At 53.6% G+C, this 18,336-nt stretch overlaps 1 protein-coding gene across 1 annotated transcript in view; it reads left to right on the top strand.

The window, feature by feature from the left end:
* Positions 1–455: 455 nt before the first annotated feature.
* Positions 456–18,336, top strand: part of PERM1 (PPARGC1 and ESRR induced regulator, muscle 1) — a 41,703-nt gene continuing 23,822 nt past the window's right edge. Inside the window, exon 1 of the mRNA XM_080380051.1 lies at positions 456–18,336. This exon is cut by the window's right edge and continues 15,366 nt beyond it. The gene's annotated coding sequence lies outside the window, so the exon portion shown is untranslated.

Here is an 18,336-nt window from a genome sequence, read left to right as displayed (position 1 = left end):
ACGCAGCCCATGTCGGGACACACGCAGCCCATGTCAGGGCACACGCAGCCCATGTCGGGACACACACAGCCCATGTCGGGACACACACAGCCCATGTCAGGACACACGCAGCCCATGCCGGGGCACACGCAGCCCATGCCGGGGCACACGCAGCCCATGTCGGGACACACGCAGCCCATGTCGGGGCACACACAGCCCATGTCGGGACACACACAGCCCATGTCGGGGCACACACAGCCCATGCCGGGGCACACGCAGCCCATGCCGGGGCACACACAGCCCATGTCAGGACACACGCAGCCCATGCCGGGGCACACGCAGCCCATGCCGGGGCACACGCAGCCCATGTCGGGACACACGCAGCCCATGTCGGGGCACACGCAGCCCATGTCGGGACACACGCAGCCCATGTCGGGGCACACACAGCCCATGTCAGGACACACGCAGCCCATGTCGGGACACACACAGCCCATGTCAGGACACACACAGCCCATGTCGGGACACACACAGCCCATGTCAGGACACACGCAGCCCATGCCGGGGCACACGCAGCCCATGTCGGGACACACGCAGCCCATGTCGGGACACACACAGCCCGTGTCGGGGCACACGCAGCCCATGCCGGGGCACACGCAGCCCATGCCGGGACACACACAGCCTGTGTCGGGGCACACGCAGCCCATGCCAGGGCACATGCAACCCAGAACATGGTGTGCAGCATGGCTGGTGGCCCCGTGCCGGGCATGTGCCTGCATGCTGCTGGCGGGGGCGGGCCCGGGCGCTGAGCCCAGAGCCACAAGTCCCTCCATCCACAGCAGGGATGCAGCTTTGAAGATGACCGGGCCTGGGCCGGGCTTGCCCTGTGCACCTCGCATCCCCCTTGTGCTGCTCCCCCAGCCCTGCTGTGGCCAGAGGGATGCATGGCTTTCTCTGCTTGGCTGTGTGCTGTTTGGATGACAGCTCCTGCCCGATGGCATTAGCACTTCTTGTTTAATGCTAATAATAGCAGCCACGCACATATGTTCCCATCGCTGTGCGTCTCCAATGTGGCTGGCACAATTCAGAGGGACTGCAAAGGCCAGCAAGCAAATTCATGGCGTACCAAGCCAATGTGGGTTGATACCACCCACCATGGCAGGACCTGACAGGTTTGTAACAGCATCCTGAAGTGGAGGGGACATAAAGGTCCCCACGGAGCAAACTGGGGACATTGCAGTGGAACCTAAATCCATTTTGGAGATTTCCTGAGCTTCCTTATCCGCAGTTTATGAGTGTAGCAGCAATGAACTTTGTACTGAGCTCTGTGTTGGGATGTGCCTCAACCTTTGTTCTGGCCTGACGGTGCCCCAGCTCTCCAGCTTGCAGCCAGCCCCCTGCTCCCTGTGCCTCTGTGGAGCAGAGACCCCAGCCACCGCCACCCGCATGACTCTTCCCTCATCTGCCTTGCCCCTGCTGTCTAGCCCTGGGTCTTTCCACGTGTCAGCTCAGGTACTTCTGCACCTGGGTGTTAATCTTGTTACCTTTTTAGCTCCATCACCAGCCTGTCCATGGTGGGGTTCTCAGCTGGTACATGCAACAGCTTGCTTTTTGCCACTGTGACTTGTAGCGTCTGTGTTTCATGTGCAGATGAATTTCATGTCTATTTCCCCAAAGACAGCTAAACCTTTATCTTTGCAGCTCTTTCTACCCTCTACTCATACTATTCCCTTCAAAGCATGCATGACCTTGGTGCCTCGCTACCTAGCGTGTGCAATGACTCCATTAAGTCAGCCGACATAACTTAAGGAACATGGAACCATCAAACTAATTGTCACTTGTTTCCTAAAGCAGTATTTTCACTTAGCTCTTGGTGATGAGCGTATGGTGAATACAACATTTCTGCTTCTTATTTAACGATCCGTTGACAGGAAAGATCGAGTAGGCAGAAATCTAAATTCTGGATTCTCTCCAATTTTTTATCCACGGGAGCCCAAGCCTTTCAGCATTGGGAAAGCAGCAACAGGAAACGAGTCAGGGGGAATTTTAGGAGCTGTTGAGATGGCTGCAGTGTTTTACATTCCCAGAACTCAGCAAGCAGGCAGCTGTCTGGTCTATTAATCCTTTCCAAGTTTCTCTTTTGCCCCACAAATGCATTCCTAGTATGCCCTTAGAACAAGCAAGGCATGGTCCCATCCTGGCGTTTTCCCCTTGCACACCGCGATGGGGAAACACCAGCAGCTGTGTTCCATTTCACAGAAAGGCAAAACAGGACCTGCGTGCCTGTTGTGCTTGCCTACCACAGACTTGGATTAATCCTGAGCTGGTTTAGGGTTCCCTGCTCCCAGCTGGATTCCCTGTGGCAGCAGCCTGTGCGGAGCTGAAGGGAAAGGCTCAGAGAGAGATGCCATTTTTCCTCGGGAAGGCACAGGAAAGCCTCCCTGTCTGAGTCAGAGCAAGCTGTGCTGTGCTTTTCTCAGCTGGATGTTGCTCTTATATCCGTGTTTTTCTTTCTCCTTGGCCCAGCTGCTGAAGCTGCTTTCCAGACCCCCCGAGCAAACGTGGATACTTCACAGGACTGTCTCGTTGCCCCATGCAAATGCTAGCTGCATGCATCCCAGGGGCTGTCTCCAAGAGAGCTTTGGAGCACCCCTCCAGAGGCCATTTGGGCAGCCCAAGCATCACTGCATGGCAGAGAAACTGCCTCCGCCCGCAGACCCTCGTGCCCCTGGGGGAGTTCCTTTCGGGTCAGGGTCAAGACACATCAACAGGGCTGTGTGAAGGAAGCCGCTGTATTAATTAGAGGAGTTCTGTGGGTAAGAGGAGCGTGCCAGCTCTAGCAGACTGCCACTGGAACCTTACACCAGCGTGCAAGGCAGACGGGCATTGGTGGGAAAATCTTGGCATCCAGAGGTTACCACTGCAGCCTGGCACGTTGTCAGCAGAAAATCCCTGCTGGCTGGTTTCTACCTGCTGAAGGAAATCTGGGCAGGAGAAAAGCCAAACCTCCTCCCTTTTCCACGCTCTGTCCCATCCCGGCCCCCACCGCCCGGAGTCAACGCTCGCAAGCACCCCAGTGGAGGCCAGAATTCCTCCCACAAAATACAGCTGGAACGCAGCCACGAACTGTTCAACCTAAACACAAAGGGGAAGACAAGCCTAAAATAAACATGCACGCACACAAGCGCACACACGCATGCACACACACAGCGCTACGCTGTTCGGGGGAGGCGGAGGGAGAAGCGGCAGTGGGAGGGTGGCTGGGTGGTGAGGAAAAATTTCATGCTGGCCTCTTTAAAGGTGTGTTATTTGTTCAAGGCTGTCCAAACATTTGCAGAGCGCTGGCAGGCCCGGAATGTGTGCAAGAGCTCCGGCAGTGTGTCTTAGGCGTGGGAAAGCTCTGCTCTCCTCAACCTTTACAGGCTTGTTCCCCCTCAGGCAGTGATTCAATAAAACCCGCGCCAGAGATTTATTGAGCTGATAATGACAGCTTCAGTCAGCAGGCAGACACCAGCAAAGCTGGGGGAGAGGGGGAGAGAGACTCCCAAGTTAGAGAGGAGGGAAGGGGGATCCCAGCGCCTGGATGGGGCGCACGGGCTCTGCATTCCCCGGGTGCGGGCTGGGGTCTGCACCTCGCTGAACGGCAAGGGCTAGCGCCAGGCTTTCGGGCCCTTCCCGAGCGTGCAGCCCTGCAGGCGGAGCACAGGGTGTGCCTTGCAGGTGTGCAGGACTCCCCGGTATGGGAATCGCCGGGGAACAAAGCCAGCGTGCTTCCTCACCCGGCCCCGGCGAGGTCAGGGATGCGGCTGTGGGACGGGACGGGCGCCTGCCCCCCAGGGAGACCGTGTCCTGCGTGAGGCACCGGCTGAGCTGGCCGCCTCCGCGGGGCCGTGCCGTGCCGTGCTGGCCTCTGGGCTGCCGGGCAAGTTGCTTCACCTCCCTCTTGGCCACCGCCCTGTGAGTGTTTAGCTCTGGACAATTCCCCAGCCTAGCGAACGCTAAGCGCAGAAGGGCAGCGAGAGGCTGGCTGCTGGCGCTGCTCTGGGGTGTTTCTGGGCTGCGCTGCCTGTGCTGTGAGTTCTGCTCTTCGTGGAAAGGCAGGAGGAAGGTGATGGCTGTGAGGGCTTGCTTAAGGGCATTGCTGCTGCTGTAGCTGTTGCAGCCCAGCTTGTGGTGCTCAGGGACAAAGAAAACGCCCCGTGTGAGAGCCCTCTGCCACCAGCAGCACCATTTCACCGGCCGCCGAGTCACTGGCCCGCTCAGGCTCAGTGCTGGTTTCCCTTGCTGTTAGCTTTAGCAAAACCTTGGCTGATAAAAGCAAGGAAGAGCCTGGGGCTAAGCACCCGTGAGAAAGGCCAGCAGTTCCAGCGAGGCACTCTGCCCTTTCCTACCGTCCCACAGTACTTTGTGGTCACTCTGGAGTTAAATCCTGTAAACACACCTGTGGTTATCGAGTCCTTTTTACCAGTGGGAAATGCGGGAGATAGAAGGGAAGTGACTCACTGCAAGGCAGCAGCTCGGCCAGGACCCAGCCTTGCTGACTCTCTGCCCGTGATAACCTGTGGGCTCTGTCTGCCCCCACACGTGTTCAGCCCAGCAAGCAGCCGCACAGATATGTGCATGCGAGGAACACGGCATTAAGGCTCCCCCTCTGTGAGCCCTGGGAGGCTCTGCCCTGGTTTTACTGGGGTGCAAAGCCGTTCAATGGCACAGCCCAGGGCCTTTCGTGCAGCATGGCACAGCGCTTACCTCCAGAGGACCGTTGTTGCTGTTTTAACAAAAAAATGCTTCAAGGAAAATCCTTCCCAAGATAACCTTCAGTCTTGCGCTCAGCAGCCAGGGAGACACATTATCTCTTAGCCTTGGCAGTCAGGTAGCTGAAGGCAATAGAGGCATAGAAAAATGTGGCTAGCTAGCATTGCTGGGATAAAAGGGGACTCACATCGCCTCTCATTTAATTATTACCGTCTGTGTTCTTTCTGGCATTGCAAACGCTGGGGAACTTGGCGGCTCACTGCCCATATTAATACAAAGTGTTTTCTCTATAGTGAGAGTATGCAGTGGTGCTGGAGGGGGTGGTTTTAGCCTCACGCCTGGAACAGCTAGGCTTTCTCATGCATCAGGTTCAAATCCCAGCAGGACCTAATGAGAGCTTCATGTTGCTAGATGCAGAGAGGGAGTTTTGCGGGTGTTTCGGCTGAGGCCGTGGCTCTGCATGGACCTTACAGTTCCAACAGCCCTTTGCAATTTGGCTGTCAACAAAGAGGGCAACTGGTTTCTATAATAAACACTTGGGGATAGATTTTCAAAGAGCAGAGGCCCTGCTTCGTTTGGGTGTGTGTAATTTTTAACAGAGAGCAAATTCAAGTGTCTGGATTGCTGCCTCTTTCTGGCTTGCACTTAGTTCTAATATTTGGGCTTGGGTTTGGTGGACACAAAGGAAGCCATTCCTCTGACAATACGAGCTGTGGTATAGTAGCGTTTCCCTGATCTTGCTGTTTGGTGTCTTCAGGTTTGCAATTACAGGTGATCTCTCAGATGGGAAAGGAAAGCTGGCTCTTCGCTTTTAGACAGAAACAGTCTTAGCTCTTAGCCTTAACCTGCCTTCTCTGACTCCTGGTATTGATCCTTTGCAGCATCTGCGGTTTCACCTGCAATTGAAAAAGCACATTTTGTCCTGACTTGATCCTGCTTGGCCTGTAAGGACCCTCCATTACTGGTTTGCTCAGAGGGAGCAGCCTCTCTGTAATCTCAAAGGTCTTTGCACTCGCTCGTCCTCTCCCTCCCTCTCTTTGATGGAGTGTCCTGTGTCAGCCTCAGTTCTGGCATTAGTTCAATGAGTTGCCTCTGAACTGGGTAGCACTCAATGAAAAGGGCAAAGGAGCCAGGAGTCGAGCTGCTGGGCAATCCTATAGGAACCAGCACCGTATTGCAACTGCAGTCATTACAGCCGGCAGAGGAGCAGGGAGCCAGGGATGCCAACTGATAAGAAAGCTGCCCAGGTGCTGCAGTAAAGAGACTGGGAAGATGCAGAGTTGTCCTCTAGTGTTACACTGGATGCGTTCTAAACCCACATTTAAGTCTGAGGGGAAGCATAAAGATTGCATGGAGGAGGTAAATGTTTTGGTTAAAATGAGAAATGCAGTCTTAACTCTGCAGAATAAGCACAGCTAAAACAGGGACCGGCACAGGGCTGTGAAAGGGACAGGTTAGTAGGGGCACTGAACCTGCAAGGGGGATCTACAAATAAAGCGATAAAGCGTATGTCCCCCCTCCATAAGCATCCTACTCCCAGCAGGAGAGGCAGCAGGAGGTGCAGAGTCCTCTCCTTTGTCCTCATCTCTTCCTCCCCGGAGCCCAAGCCAGACCTCGCCACATTATGCAACCCTGTCTGGAGCCCTGCAAACAAAACAGCTGGTTGCTCTGGAACATGCAGCGCTCCTGCTGACGCCAGTCCAGTCAAGTCATAGATCAGATGACTGCTGCCCAGAAGCTGGGCACTCAGTCCAGCTGCTAAGTGTGTCCTCGGGCAGAGCTAACTGCAGCCTGGATAGAGTGCTTTTAGTGACTGTAGTTAGACTGAGGAGAGCACACAGCTGTCTTCTCGGAGCTTTCCAGGGTCTGGCTGAGCACAGCACGTGCAGTGTCTGCTCAGCCACAAAGCTGTCTTTCTTTTCCAGTAGTGGGATGAGTTGCTCTGGGAAATGTGTACTCTTGGCAAACTAGCCCCAGCTGCCGACTCGCTGTCTGGCCCAGCCATCTTCAGGAGGGCAACTTCCTCCCTGGGTGGCAGGTATCGAACAAATCCGATTCTCTCAACGCTGCCCCGGGAGAAGCCACCAAGATATTGCACATGTGTGCACAGGCACGCACCCCTTTGCCCAGCCCTTCCAAAGGCTCTGCTGGATCCCCAGCCTTTTGAGCATCTGTTCCACATCACCTTCCTCATTTTCCAGGCTCTGTGGACTCACTCCATCCTCTCCAGCTGTTTCCATCCTCTACATCCCATCATTGCATGAATACTCCCAATAGCACTGAAGAGTGAGTGCAGATATTTTGTTTCTGGAGTAAGCTCTGGTACAGGATGTGTGTAAAGCTGTGCAGCCAAATGCACAGACTGCTTGCAGGGATGGAACCTGGGAGCTGTGCTGAAAGGCAGCAGCCTCTCAAAGGAGCAGCCAAATGCACTGTAAGCCTAGTTCCCCACCCTGCCTAGCTCTGGGAGCGGGCACGTCGGGTGTTAGCACAGGTCGTCTCATCCTCTGTAGCCAAGGCAGCTGAGTGGCAGAGCACCTCCCGAATTCAGATGACCAAGTCAACCCCATGTCATGCACAGCTGGCTGCGACACTCCATCATTTCTTCAGAGGCACCTGCCAGCACCTCTCTTCTCCCCCAGCCAGCTCCTTTCCTCTGTGGGGTGGGGACCTGCAGTGGCTCAGCTGCCCAGAGGGGTGCAGCAGGCTACGAGGGGCACCTCCGCCGTGGGTCAGACCCACGGAGCAGCATTAGCACCAGGCTGAGGGCAGGGAGGGGCACTGGGAGCACAGAGCTCAGGGATAATGTTCATGCTGTTGAGAGACTTCATCTTTGCTGGTACATTATCGAGCCTCTTGGCTTCTTACACACTCCCGGGATGAAAGCACAAGGGGAGTGATTGTCCAAGTATTTACCAAAGTTTAGGTCTGATAAGCCCTGTTGATTTTACAAGTGCTCCTTGTGGCCCCAGGAATGACTTTATGGCTAGAGCTAGCAGGTGGAATACTTTGCAGTGGAGAGGAAGGAGGGCAGACACACCAACCAAACCCAGCATTATCCACTTGTTTGCTGATTATTTCTGTGCAATTTAACTCCTTGCAAAGCACCCCAGGCTCCCCCAGTGCGCAGTGTGCTTTCCATCACCTCTCTGCAGGCTGCTGGCTTGAGGTGTGGAAAGTCCTTGTCAAATTTCTCACGCTTACATTTTTCCTGAGAATTTCAAATTAAGAATGGAAACATCTCTACAGAAGGGCAGAAAAACCTCCTGTCACCAAGATCTCCTTGTCTCTGAGCAACTTTCTTTTGAGGAAGTGGTAGAACATCTCTTGCTAAAGAATTTTAGAAGTAGACCAAAACCTAGTCAGCACCAGGGTCTGGTATGGTGTAAACAAGCATCGATGCCGCCTACAGACCTGAAACTAGAAAGGCAGAATAGCCCTTTGCATCAGCTGACAGGGCACTTCTCTGGGCTCTCACCCCCTCAGTTGGCTGCCTCCATATGCAGCTCCAGGCAGCATTTCCACCAGCGTGGTGCAAGGGTACTTTTGAGGACTAAATGTTGTTGGTAGGAACCGATGCCACAGCATTTGAGTTTATACCCCTTGAAGAACTGCCCACCATGTTTTAGAGCTCTCTCCCTGCAAAACACTCCTTGCCACAGAGCATCCGGCAAAGGAAGACTACTGTGCTGCTTCAGATTTTCAAGTAATAAGCGTTCTACATTCTGTCACTTTTGCGTGACCTTTCTGGCAATCTTTGTAATTACTTTCAGTCTTTCTCTATCCCTTCTCACTGTAGCTCTTTGAACATTGGCTTTATTTTACAGATGGAAAAAAATGGGTATTGGTTTGTTGAGGGCTGGACAAAAAAAAATCAAGCCAAACCAGCCTGTCCCAAATTAGGGACAATATAAGCCAAGGCAGCAAAATGACTGGGCAAACCTTTGTAGCACCTGGGAAACAACCAGCTGTGCAAGACCCCTCCTTCCCGGAGCCGGGACCTTGCAGAGTGAGCTCTGCAATGACCAGAAACTGCTGAAGTCTTCATTTCCCCCCGTTACTCAGGTTCAGCACCAAAACAATGAATCTTTCTGTAAATGCTCTTTACAGTGAGAGGCACCCTCACTGGGGTGAGGATGGGAGCTTAGATTTTTCAGATGGAAATAGTAAAGGGTTTGGCATCCTCAGGAAGTCGGAGTATCTTTGCTCTTAGTATCTCAGATGTTAGAGGAGAGGAAAGCATTTGAAGTCAGACAAAATAAATAATTCAGTTTCTACGTTAACACAACAGTTTCCTCACTACCAGCTCTGCCACTTGTTTGCAATTCTGGAAAGCAGCCTTCTTTAAGATTGTATTTAAGTATTTTCTTAAGTGCTTTTAGATTCAACAAAGCAAAGATCCTGTTTAAGTGCTTTCTCCAGCCGGGGCTTTCTTACATTCCTGCCTCTCTGATAAGAATTTGTGTAACATGCAATGTGTCTGCATGTGTGGACATCAACTGAGTGTGTTCCACCAAGACAGCATACGAAATCTGTGTATATTGTGTGCGTGCATATATCTGCCTGCCTGTTTGCATGCATTCGTATGGAGATGCTTATCTGGCTATTGCAGCAAATAAAAGGCATCTAGCTGTAAGTGCACTCTTTCTGAATAAAGCTGATAATTACTGTAAACATCCCAGGTGCTTCAAGGCCCTGCTTGTTTGATATTAGGTGACAGGGCCCAGTTGCCCACCTGCTGCTATCTCCTCAAAGTCTACCTAGCTGCCAAAACCGCAAAGGCTGTTGATGCTCCAGGTATCAGCATACTGGCTGCTGCAGCAGCCTACAGCTCTCGGGAGCGGGTCACTGAGTAATTAGCAATATTACTAATGGGTAGGAAACCTGAAGCAGCTGGTGACGTCCAGTCCCAGTGGAAGTGTGGCCCTAGGCTAGGAGCTGCTGTCAGTCCCCACTCTGTGACTGGATCTGTGGGTCCCCCAGCCCATGGGGTTACAATCCGAGAGCCAGGCTCGCTCTCCCAGCCCAACCAGCCAGGCTGCTGCAAGCAGCACAACTATGCCGAGCGGCGACGCCAGAAGGAGAAGCACCTCAGCTGCTGCGTTGCATCCGCTCCTTAACCACCACGAAGAGCTGAGACTGCTGCCGTGGGTCCTACTCTTCAAGGCAAGCCTTCCTCTGCACCCGGGCCGCCGACCAGGGGTCTGGCACCAGGGCTAATCTGCTTTAAGCGGCTCACAGAGCACCCTGGTCATGCTGCTTCAGAGAGGAAATGCGGTGCTGGGCTTTCTTGTTTGGTGTTGGTGGTTTTTTTTTTTGCCAGTATCTGTTGAACAAAGCGCCTTTCTTCCCGGCAGACTGGCTGACCTAACACAAGGGGAATTGTCCTCCCCGGCACAAAGGGTGGGGGCGGCAGCAGTGGGAGGAAATGGCCGGGTTCCTCGCTGGGCTGCACCTGGGTCCGAGGGCTCGCCACGCCGATGAAGATGCCCGTGCCATCGGCCACCCTGGCTCTCACCTGCTGGCCAGTGTGGGGCTGCACCGTGGGAACTCTCCACCCCTCAGCTCGCTCGCTGCCAGACCATCCATCGGTGCTGGGGCTGGGCCCACATGCCCAGGTTAATGAATTGCACCCACCAGCGAGGGTGGGGGGAAGACAAGGACTGCTCCGGGGAGTTGAGTATGTGAGACTCTTAAATACAGTTTTATGCCCTGTCTCTTATCAGCAGCCCCATCCCCCAGCAGAAGCTGCCTAACCCGGTGAACTGGGAGAGAAACCCCTCTGCTCCAGTGCGGTTTTGGCCACTGTCAGCCCAGAGCAGGGCAGGGGCACGCAGGCAGACTCACAGGCAGGCTGGGAGAAGGGGCAGTGGCAGCAGGAGAGGAAGACTGTCACAGCTGATGAGAGGCAGGCGGGTGGCGGTGTATTTTTCTCATGACAAAGATGCTCTTGTGCTGCCCAAGCCAGAGAAGAAGATGTTAATGGGAGCTGTCTGTCCCAGGCCAAGGGCGCTGCGATCCCCAAGGGCAACAGAGAAATTGTAATGAGAGCTATGAGTATCAACAGGAGCGTTTTGGTTGCAACCACAGGGATTTAAAACCTTCTGACCACCATGTAAATGTACTTGAAACAGACTTAGCTGAGACCTCTGATTTCTCCAAGGTTCAGCCTTCAAAATGCCATAGAACACACACAGTTCTACCCGAAGCCATAAATGGCCGATGGGGAGCCAAGAGCCAGGAGCATCCTGCAGCCACACTTCTCCCTTCACCTTCCCTTTCCCCTCCTGCTCCTCCTTGGAAGTCCTTGCAAACCAAAGTGAGGAGCATCTAAGCTGCAGAGACATCCAAGCTGTGCAACAAGAATCTCTGAATTTTCCTTGCACTTTGCATTGTTAAGCTGCAGCTTTTCCACTCAGTATCATTTGTGGCCCTAATCCAAAGTCAGCCAGAAAAGGACAGGATCACCCTGCCTGCAGACCTGCACCCTCTGCTGAAGTGTGAGCCAGCAGCAGCCTGGAAGACAGCCTGAGATTTCTGCCTTGTGCCCCGTGGGCCAAATCCAAGGGCTGCTGGTGCCAGTGGCGAGACCCCAGCAGACTCTGGGTGAAGTTCAGGCACTGGACATCTCCAGCTGAGCAAGGAGATGGCTTGAAAATGTGCGTGGCTCATCAGGGCCTGCCCCCGAGTCCCAAGGCAAAAATAGAAGGATGGAGTAATAGAGGTGAGCTTGTCTCTAAGACATCCACCCAAGGGCTGGGCGCTCCACCCTGAGCACAGCACTGCGCATTGCTAATTTATTGTAATCGGCGTGCCGTGCCAGGAGACAGGTCCTCAAAGGGTTCCTTGGAGGAAAGCAAGCAGAGACGTAGGGTCCAGAGCCCTGTCTGCAGCCACGGGGCAGCCTGCCAGGCGCTGCCGGCTGCCGCAGCCTGCCCGGGCTGCCCCATGCTCCCCGCAGCCCCCAGGACACAGCCACTCGCCACCTCGGGGGTCCGGGTGTGATTTCTCCCAGCCGACCTCCACCCAGCCTGGCAGCTCCCTGGGTAGTCACAGGGGTGGTTTGGGCCGGGCAACTGCAACCATGCTGAGAGCCTGTTCTGCACGGAGCCTGTTCTCAGTGGGCGTAGAGATCCACTTCGCTATGCTTCTATGGTGGCAAGCTATGGGCCAGGGCTCTGTCAGAGCTCCTGCTCACAAGCGTGGAGGACTCAGCCAGGCCAGGTAGGAGAGGAAAGGCAAGGTATCATGGTATTTTCTGCAATTTTTCATAGAAGGAAGCATAAGCATGGAGCAATTGTGTAGGGGTTGGGATGGAGTCAGGCCCTCGGACTGTTTCTTGCTGAAGCCCAGATTGCCACTGTGACCGCACAGGCTGATGTCTGAAAAAACATCCAGGAATGCAATGGTTAATCGCAAGTGCCCTGCATTGTGCCTCCTTATGCTTCAGAGCCAACAACCCTGGTGAACTCCTCTGAGCTGGGACCAGATCCTCTCCTCACTCCCCTGCGGTGAACTGCAGGGGATGGGGAAGTGGGCAGGGGAAGAAGACACAGGAGACAACCTCTGTGGCTATGTCCTTGCACAGTGGCAGCAGTTTCCGTGTCGGAGAGTTCACATCTAGAGACGAGGGAAGCCAGGGTGCCTGCACATTCCAGCGTTTGGCTCATGCTGCCTGCCCTGCCACATGCTGCTCTGCCTTATTTCCTTGTGTGTGTGTGTGTGTGGTGTTGCCTTTGGAACCCGGGATGATGTTTACACTTTGCATACAGAATAACACAACTTGATATGAATCTGGCTTGAAAAAAAAAAAAAAAAAGGGAAGAAAGATAGAAAGAGCAAACCCCAAACCCTGCAGCTGAAAAAATACTGCAAGCTCCTGTGGCAGCCAAGATCAACAGCAAGGACAGGCTACTACTCTCCAAGGGGGATACAGATGGGTTTTGCTAACCCACTTCTAATTTGTGACGAAAATAATCACAGAAGGACAGCAGATCGGTGCATGCCCATCAGGACGACTCACTCGGGTGCTGGGCGAAGGAAGGGTAACGAGAGCAGCTCGGTTCCTTGCAGTGAACCAGACTACTTGGGAAACATTGGCGGTGCTTCTGAAGGGGATGAACAGTAACTGGTTTCTGTTCCTCATGTGTGAGCAGATGAAAGCCTTTGGAAGACAGAGCATTCCCATGAGGGCTGGCAGCCATCCTTCAGTCCTGCCCCAGACCCCTGGCCTCAGGCAGCAGTGATGTGGGGCGCTCCCCATAGCCTGCATCGGCTGCTAACAGGCAGGTGGGTCCCAGCTCTTGAGCTGCTTGGCTTTGCACTGTAGCGTGGAGCAGTGAGGCAGAGCTCAGAGATGTTGATCCCACCCCTTCTAACACAAAGGCTTTTTACAGCTCATTTGTGGTTCTGCTGAGGACTTCTCAGGGCATTGGTGCTGGAAGACAGGGAAAGCATAATTTTTTTTGGCTGTCACTTTTCCTTAAGTCCTAAAGTGGTGTCATCTGGATGGACTGAGGAATCACCAGTACCTTCCCCCTGCCCTGTCTCTGTCAATCGTCTCCAGGACTTTCTGCTCTCACCCACCTTTCCAGTTCAGCTCTTTTTCAATCTCAGTAGCCTTATTGGCATGACACGGTTTGCAAGTATTGCCAAAGTTAATATATCAAATGTCTGTCCCTAGGAGCAAACATTTCTCAGCACAATTACTCCCCAAAGACTCATCGAATGCACAGGCCACGGCTGAACACTACAGTTTAATGTCCTCATTAAATAACGATGAATAACCACCCCACCCCCCATCAATGTCATTCTGGTTTCAGAGAGCCTCTTGGGCTCAGAATCTCAGGGCCACATGGGAAGAGCATTGGGAATTCTTTCCAGCATTTATTTGGATTACAGGCATCCATCCAAAACCAGGCCCCCGTTGTGCCTGGCATAGCACACAACAGAACAAGGAAAAGTCCCTGGCCCAAAAAGCTTGGACAATGCAGACATATAAATGATTACTTTTCTCATTTTACTGACATGTGAGGTGCTTAGGGACGTGCCCAAGGGCATGCAGTGAGTCAGCATCAGAGCTGGGGATTAAACCCAGATCTCCAGGGACTAAACTGCAAAACCAGTTCTCCCCCCAGGATGTAAATCCCAGCTCTGCAGGCCTTCCCATGGAATTCTCACCAGTGAGGCTACCACAGGCACTTGCCAGACTTGCAGCAACTCTGTCTCTGGCTAGCTAGTTCCCCCTCTGTTTCCAGAGAGATGGAACTGGTGCATTTGAGCCCGAGCTGCCTGCATTTCTGCAGGGGCTGGCACAGTGCCTATGCGCTTACCCTGTGTATACAGCAGTTCTCTGGGCACTTTGGGATCCTGGAAGAGGAAAGCCATGCACATGCTGTCAGCCTCTTAATTCTGCTTTTCTGCTGCTTAATGTCTCACAGGCAGGAGAGGGCTCGGATCCGTGCTCAAATTGCCACAAGATAAATCCCCTGCTCGGCTGAGCTGAGGTAACTGACGTCTGCATGCTCTTATTCAGCAGCAAATACAGGTTAATTCAGTTTAGCTTAGCTGGCAGCACTAGCAGCCTAAGCTGGGTTGTGTTACACAGTGCTTGCCGCAGGGGCAGAGCTGATGGGCAGACAGTTGCCAAGGCTCAGCTGGTGCATGGTAACACAGAAAGCTTCAGGACTTGCTCCCGTTTTTCAGACCTTCAGACAGATTCCCTGTATCTGGCCTTAATAGACGAATAGACAAGAGGTGATTCACAAGGCTCAGGAAGAAACCTCTCCTCCCAGGTAACTGCTGGCAGCAGTTTACATGTGCTTTTTTTGCAGCCTGATCCTGCCAATTCTTGGTCGCTGGCTGCTGCTCCAGCTGAACCACAGGTCTGATCCACCGAATTAAAATACAGCCACACCAAACCTGACGAGACAAAGTTTGGAACATGCCATGACAATTCCCTAACCTCTCTTCTTCCCCCTCAGCCAACAGGAGCAATTTCTAGCTACTAGGCATTTCCTCTGTTAATTTTGGAGTAGAAGATGGACACACCAGCCTTGTCTATACACGGAGTTCTGCACATGCACGCTGCATCCAGATCAGCTTTACATTGCTGAGATGAGATAGGCAGCTGCATCCCAGCCGGGATCAGCGATGCTGGGCCCATGGCCTGACATCCTTCCAGACTTGGGGATGTTCAATGGGCTGGGAGATACTCCTGAAAAACAAAGCAGCAGCCTCATAAAGAAAAACCTCCTATAGAGGCATTGCAGTGACGATTTCCCCATCCCTGGGCAGGGAGACAATGGTGGGAAGGAAGTTGGAGTCATTATCGTCATTGTTTCAAGGTTTAATCAGGCACTCAGGGATTAGCACCTCAGCACGGAGGGCACAGCTGGGTGGGAAAGGGCTTGGCTTTGTGCACTGCAGTGGAGCGGCTGTTTGAAGTGTTTTGCACTCTCCTGCAACCAGGCTCGTTGGGTCCTGCGGTGGGAGGCATACTGGCGGCTTCAGGCTTGGGGCAGCAAAGAAAGGCTGAGGCTTGCTAGGGAGGCCCCCCACCACAGACACAGCAGCGGAAGGGGCAGGGGGGGACCCCACCAGCCAGGGCCCCTCCACCTCCTGCTCCTGCCTATGTCAGAAGGAATCGGCAAGAGGGTGTATTTCCGGAGAACCTGTTTTCCAGATCCCCTGGCATCCTTCCCACCGCGCTCGGTGCATGCGTCATCATTTTATGAGGCTGCATCGTTCCCCGGGAGCCCCCTTCCCCTCCCCTTTCTCTTTCTCTCTCTCTCACACAGAGATTTTATTTATTTGTTTATAACACTTCGCCTATCCCCAGGATGCCTTTCATCTGCAAGCACTTAACTGTTTCGGTGACAGGAGGGAGGGCAGCAGCTCAGGGACAGGGCAGAGCCCTCACGCCACATTTCAGGCAGGATGGACCTGGGCAGTGCTGCTGGTCCCTGAGGGCACACTGCTCCCCCGGCCCCGCTGCCTTTCCCACTTCCAGCTCCTTGCCCTGGGCTGGCCTCCAGAGAGCTGGACTGGAGCCCTGCTGCACAGCTTCCCGTGCATCTCCTGTGTCCGACAGGACTGCCAGTCATGCAGATGTGTGCCTGGGAAATAGACCCTTCCCAGTGCAGCACATCCCTCGGGGCCGGCTCCAGAGGACTGATCTCCCCTCCTGGGACCAGCTTCTCCATTAGTGGGGGACAATGTCTCTGAAGGAGACAATGAGTCCAGCCCAAGCAGCAGCCTGGCCACCCTCATGCTGTGGGTGTTGCCTCCAGACACCAACTGCTGCCCTTGGCTCCTCTTTAAAGGGCTCTGAAAGACTTTTTGTTCATGGATTGAGCACAGGACTGTGAAGCGATGGGGTTAGCTCCTTCCACACTTGATGCTTTGAGAGGGGGCTTAACTCTTCTGCCCCTTTGCCTCAGCTGTGCCTTTCCTTCCCCCCGGCATCAGCCCATTGCATCCCAGTCCTACTGCAGTGTGCTCCCATCCACTCTGTCACCACTGTTCCTTCTGTCAGGATGTCTCATCCCCAGCTGATATTTCTGGCTGTAGGAGAAACAGTCCAAATCAGGGCTGAGCTGTGCATGCAGACCCCAGACACAGGGAGCCCTGTGGGAGCAAGCTGGATGGGGATGTTCGAAAACTCTCTCATATCCAAAGCAGAACATTGTGCCTGAGCATATGCAGGACAGGGGAAAAGCTGCGTCTCGTCATGTCCAACCTAAGGTGTGGTCCATATCAGGGAAGCACAAGCAGAGGTTCTGCATGTGTCAGAAAGTTGTGATATACACTGAATAGGAGCCAAGGAGAAGTGTGGGCACATCCACAGGCCAAACACCAGGTTCTGGAAGGCCAAAGGATGTGCCAGCCTTTCACGCAGCTCCAGGCGCAGCAGCCAGCCCCTAGTGATACTGGTATCTCTGCCCGAGGGACTCGGCAGTGAGCGCCATGGAAAGCTCAGCCTAGGTGTGTAGGTGAGAAAAAGCCCAGCTAAATCTGCCACATGCTCTGGAGAGGGGCAGGGGAGACCAGGTCCTTCTGCCCAAGAGATGTGAGTGGGTGAGGGCAGGGTCAGACTTTGCACTCAGTATTGCCACTTCCAGGGCAGTTTTCAGCAACCAACTTGCGTGTGTTGGGGGGGTGGGGGGAGCTAAATAGCCCAGCTTAGCAAATGTCAACAGCAATTAGTGTTTCACACTCGGCCTGAGAGGGGGTTAAACATTCACAAGTAACTAAGCAGTGCTGGGCTGCCTGGGAAGGAGTGCCAGACAGGGAGGGGGGGAGGAAGCAGAACAATGCTTTCTAATGCCATTGCTTTGTCAAGAGAAGTTTGCAGCTTGGTGGGAAAGATGCTCTGTCCCACACATTTTCTTGTCTCCCCCTCGTTGCTTTGCAGTTATTGATGGGGGAGGCCCCAGGCATTAGTGCTCAGCTTCCATGCAAAGCTGCTCAGAGGGAAACCAATGTAGCGTGGGCTTAGCTAAACCAGTGCGAAAGACTGGGAGTGCTCTTACAGCCACACTAACCAGGCTGCCGCTGAGCAGGAACCACATAGGGCTGGACTGAGATGAGCCTATCTGCATGGTGCCTTGCATCAGGTACAAAAAACGACTTCACTATTCCATCCGGGGAGTGTGGAGCAGATACAGCTAAACCAGCGTGAGAGGGGGTATATATGCAAACGCACATTGGCAGTAAGCCGGTTTGCCATCGTCCTTCTGGATGAACTGATGCAAATTTGCTTGCAAAGTTCTGTTGCTTCTGACAGTGCCCATGGACCGTGGCTGACTTGCTCCTGCTTGGCACTTGTGTGATGAAAAGAAGAATAGGTGCTTAGCATTTAGGGAGGCGGGACGTCAGGGTTCCACAGAACTGGCATTTTGCTACTGTAACAGCCAGCATTTTTACTGGGAACTGACAGGACTGAGGTCCAGTTCTCAGTCACACCAGCTGGCAGGCTCTCTCGTGGTGCTGCTAACTGCGGTAGGATGCGTGCGAGTGTGGAGTCTGGGAATGCTTTTTTAAGCATTTTGCAGGCTATCTGGTGAAACCCTATGGACCATGTGTAGACCAACACAGGCCTAGGTAGTGGGGTTAGAAGGCAACTCCCCAGCGCTAAGGAGCTGTCACCATACCAGTTCTAGAAATAAATATCTCTTCCCTCCAGCTTCCCCACTGCCACTGCTGCTGGGGTATTGCTGACATATCCTCTTGGCACTGATGGATAAAATCCCTGCTCTGCCAGATGCTGCCCAAGCACAGCTACAGGGGCAAGCCTTTGCCATCCAGTCAGACAAATTGGGCAACAAAATGAATATTTATCCTCATTTCAGCACTGAGGACCAAAGGTCCAGTGAAACTGAAGCTGAAATTATAAGTGCCAGTGGTGAAGTGGCCAGATCTTAAGAGAAGAGTGTCTGACTGACTCTATCCAGAAGCAAGGTCCAGCCTTGGTAGCAGCGGGAGTCACTGAGGAAGGCTGAATCAGACTGCCTTCCTTCTCTGCAAGAGGCAGAGGCTGACTGGCTCCGTCTGCGAGAGCAGCTCATCTCCTGCTCCAGGACTTGGCTGTCTTTCTCAGGAGAG

Source organism: Falco punctatus (assembly GCF_963210335.1).
Source record: "Falco punctatus genome assembly, chromosome: 3".
In the NCBI taxonomy this organism is placed as follows: Eukaryota; Metazoa; Chordata; class Aves; order Falconiformes; family Falconidae; genus Falco; species Falco punctatus.
This window is presented reverse-complemented; position numbering and strand designations above follow the sequence as displayed.